The sequence below is a fragment of the Hemibagrus wyckioides genome, linkage group LG04 (assembly GCF_019097595.1).
Source record: "Hemibagrus wyckioides isolate EC202008001 linkage group LG04, SWU_Hwy_1.0, whole genome shotgun sequence".
NCBI lineage: Eukaryota > Metazoa > Chordata > Actinopteri > Siluriformes > Bagridae > Hemibagrus > Hemibagrus wyckioides.
Genome location: NC_080713.1, coordinates 402437 through 407436, shown reverse-complemented (window position 1 = coordinate 407436; position 5000 = coordinate 402437). Strand labels below are relative to the sequence as shown.

The window sequence follows — 5000 nt, the reverse complement described above, 5'->3', positions numbered from 1 at the left end:
AGAGACAGACACCACAAACTCTCTCTCTCACACACACACACACACACACACACACACAGAGATAGAGACAGACACCACAAACTCTCTCTCTCACACACACACACACACACACACACACACACACACAGATAGAGACAGACACCACAAACTCTCTCTCTCACACACACACACACACACACACACACAGATAGAGACAGACACCACAAACTCTCTCTCTCACACACACACACACACACACACACACACACACAGAGATAGAGACAGACACCACAAACTCTCTCTCTCACACACACACACACACACACACACACACACACACACAGATAGAGACAGACACCACAAACTCTCTCTCTCACACACACACACACACACACACACACACACACAGATAGAGACAGACACCACAAACTCTCTCTCTCACACACACACACACACACACACACACACACAGAGATAGAGACAGACACCACAAACTCTCTCTCTCTCACACACACACACACACACACACACAGATAGAGACAGACACCACAAACTCTCTCTCTCACACACACACACACACACACAGATAGAGACAGACACCACAAACTCTCTCTCTCACACACACACACACACACACACACACACACACACAGAGATAGAGACAGACACCACAAACTCTCTCTCTCTCACACACACACACACACACACACACAGATAGAGACAGACACCACAAACTCTCTCTCTCACACACACACACACACACACACACACACACAGATAGAGACAGACACCACAAACTCTCTCTCTCACACACACACACACACACACACACACAGATAGAGACAGACACCACAAACTCTCTCTCTCACACACACACACACACACACACACACACACACACACACACACAGACAGAGATAGAGACAGACACCACAAACTCTCTCTCTCTCACACACACACACACACACACACAGATAGAAATAAACACATTTTAAAATTTTGGAGAAGAAAAATGATAAAACTTCTCTGTGATCATTAACACAGTCTAGTGTTCAGTCTCATGTGAGAAATTCTGAAATACTCAAACCACACCATCTAACACCAACACAAACTTTTTCTTCAGTATGATGTTTGATGTGAACATTAACTGAAGCTCTTGACCTGAATCTTCATGATGTTATACACTGGGCTGCTGCTGCCATGTGATTGGCTGATAAAATAAGTGCATGAATGAGCAAGTGCACTAATAAGTTCCTAATAAAGTGGCAGTGAGTGTAGCTTCCCTGGAGTTGCTTCTACTGCTCAGTTTATTGAAAAGATTTATAGAAATATGGAGGACTGACACTGAAATAATTAGATTGCACAGAACGAGTCTCTGAGATCACGACCTTCTGAGCTTTCACTCAGAATCTGGATCTGAGAAGAAGTCCAGGTCATTCATAGATGGATGGATGGATGGATACTTTATTCATCCCAAAGGGAAATTCACAGTTTCCAGCAGTATCCACAAACACAGGTAATAGATAAAATAGGAAGGAATTTAACAAAATACTAAAATACCCAAATTAGGGCACAAAAATATAACAAAAAATATATCAAATAACAGAATATAAAATATTAAAAAAATATAGCAGAAAAAATACTTTATACAGAGATTTAGGAATAAATATGGAGAATGAGATGAGAAACAAGATAAGTGATGTGCAGAACAAGTGTTTAAAGTTACAGACCTGTCGATGTGCAAAAACTGTGTTTATGAGTTCCGTATAAACCGGAGTGTAGTGAGAGTTCTGTATAAACCGGAGTGTAGTGAGAGTTCTGTATAAACCGGAGTGTAGTGAGAGTTCTGTATAAACCGGAGTGTAGTGAGAGTTCTGTATAAACCGGAGTGTATTGTGTGTAGTGTGTGTTTTATTGTACAGTCCAGGACAGAGAGAAGAGTAGTGTCAGCACTGACTCCTCCCACCCCGTGTTGAATTAAAGAGTCTCATGGCATGGGGGAGGAACGACCTCCTCAGTCTGTCAGTGGAGCAGGGCAGTGACACCAACCGGTCACTGAAGCTGCTCCTCTGTCTGGAGATGATGTTGTACAGTCATGCTGCAGATGAGAGATAACTTCCATTTACACAGAAACAGAAGAGGAGCTGAGAGTCACAAACATGGTGAAGGAGGAGATCTGATCAGTAATAAAATCTGTACAATTGGACTGGACTCAATCTGATTGTACATGGACAAAGCTTTTTAAGTTTAATAAGAGCTAAATAAGAATTTGTTTATTTAAAGTTTGATGCACCACTTAACTTTAACTTTAACTTTAACTTTAACTTTAACTTTAACTTTAACTTTAACTTTAACTTTAACTTTAACTTCAAGGAGGGGTTTATTGCGTTTGTTCCTCTGCGGTTTAAACCCGAGCTAAAATATTAGAGAAACTGAGATCAAGTCATCTTCTCAGTTTCTATTCACTTTTTTACAGCGAGACACAATTACAGTTAAGGGTCCAAGTACGGTTTCCTCTTCATCTTCTTCTTCTATATTATTATGTTAAAACAGGTAACCCACAATAAGTAGTGGAAGGTGTGCAGTTTTAATATACAGGGTTAATGTATGTAAATAGGATAATTTAATAAATAATAATGAATTGAATACAGTCATACCCCGCCCTACGTTGTTAATTGGTTCCAAGAGATGCGACGTAAGTCAGAAATGCCCCTATAAAGTGCTGTATATGTTCCCCGTACTATTTTTATATTGAATATATGTATTTTCTTAATTTATAAAAAGAATTTTTGGTTTTATTAGCCATTTTTTATTGTTACTATGTGATGGAGGGCCCGACGTAAGGTTCTGTGAAGTGCCGCAAATTGGATTTAATTTTTCAAATTAATATTTAAGGATGAGCAGCGTAAGTCAAAATAACATAAAACGGGGCACTACTGTATATACTGTGTATATATATATATAATTAATAAATATAATTAATAAATGTAATTATAAAATTAATGCAACACAACAGAATTTTATATATACTGATTAAGCTAGTTAACTGAATTTTATATATTTCTTTGTTTTTTTTGTTTAATGAATGGGTTTTATGAGATTTTTTGGAGAAATGTACTCTAATAAATACAGCTATAGGTTCAAACTCCCTGTCAATTAAATTGTATTAAAAAAACATAGCATATTAAAATGCATCATGTTTCAGGTGAGATGTAAATTTTAAGTTTTTATGTTTATTCAGACAACACCATCATAAAAATAATAAATGCATTAAAATGAACACAGTGATCCCTCAGAATATATCAGTGAATGAAGCAAAATTAATTTCTAATAATTGAGGGAAAAACTCAGTGAAAATGCTGCAGTTATCAAACCTTCTGCATTGTTCACAAGGACACAACATCAATGAAGAACTCAAATCACCTCAGAATTACTGTTATTAAAAAAAAAAAAAAAAAAATCAAGCACATGCTGCGTCAATCAAAATGCAATTGCACATTAAAATGCGACTCAGCGTGACTCATTATGTCTGAAGTTCACTTCTAAACAACTCAAAAATACATGAAATTCTCAGGGAGTGCATACGAGATCAGTACTGCACATCATTTCCCCTAATTTTACCAAACAAAGTTAGAGGAACGAGCTTTAAACACAAAAAACACTTTATTTATGAAAAAAGAAAATCTTCATCAATCTTTTAAAGTAATGAAGCATTATTTAGGTGAGAGGAAGTGAATGTTAAAGATCAAAGTCCTGATCCATGGAACAAAAATTCCATTATAAAAGTAATAATAGAAAAGTACGAATCATGTAATTTTTTCCACATTAAAACACAAGGTGATCTAAAAGTTTTTACCGGATTAACGGCGAGCGTTATTTCAGGATGTGACAGTGATGCAGCAGGAAAGGTCTGAGAGAGGACATGGAGAGAAATGAAGACAAACACCAGAAGAGCAGGTAATTGCCTGAAAGCACTTTGTGAAAAGTGTCATCATTAGGATGTGAAATGCCACACTCTTTCCTGAAAAAAATACTGAATCCCTTTATTTGCTTTCGACACTCTATTTCCTTTGGATGGAGCTGCCAGAGAAGAAGCCGACTTATTATCACCTCCATCACCTCCACCACCTCCAATACCTCCAATTCCTCCACCACCTCTGTCTACTCCACCACCTGCAATCTGTAAAGTACATTTTTTTCTAAAACCATTTAAATAAACAATTTATTGTAAAGGAAGAGGAATAGGGATAATAATAACTTCATCACAACTTTCTGTTCTGTTCCTATGGCATATTTTCTTCTGATATCTATATGAGATGACCATAAAGAAGAGCTTTTTAGCTACTTCATTAGCCTGTTATAAATGTGTTTTTGTGAACAATGGATGAGGCCCTGCTATGATGAGAAGCAGCGGGCATTAACACCTAGCCGAGCTGCTTGTGAACCTTCGTACTAGGTTAACTTTTCACTGCAGAGTCCAGAGTCCAGGCTCTCCATAAAGATGGAGCACAGTTACAGAATGAAGTCTGTCACAACAAATGTAATATAATGTAGTCAGTGCTGCAAAGTGTGTATATAGTAGCTATCCGCTCCAATTCCGGCCAATCGACAGACTGAGGTAACTCTCACCTGAAAGGTTAGGAGGAGAAAAATAATGAAGGAATGTATGTAAAACTGAGCATCAAAATGTCTTTGTACAGTTAAAAATCCTAAAAGTTGGAGGGTTTCACTTGTTTAAGCTCAATGTGAGATCTATCACATTGCTCTACAGCAATATCCTGCTCTACAGTGTGTGCTTATGTTCCCTCATGGAAGCACAGAGTAATGTTCAGCCCAACTCTCTCCTGGCTATTGAGCCATCTCTCTCTCTCTCTCTCTCTCTCTCTCTCTTTCTGCTTTCTTCCCTTTCTTCCTCTTGGTGGAATTTATTGCACTTCCTGATTCAGCATCACTTCCAGCAGGTAACTGCAGTGTAAAATAAATGACACCTTAGAGGTTCAGCTGATGAGTGTGTACTCAAG

General features: G+C 37.8%; 1 protein-coding gene across 3 annotated transcripts in view; it reads right to left on the bottom strand.

The window, feature by feature from the left end:
- Positions 1 to 5000, bottom strand: part of cntn5 (contactin 5) — a 173070-nt gene that overhangs the window by 124083 nt on the left and 43987 nt on the right. The gene's annotated exons all lie outside the window — the stretch shown is intronic.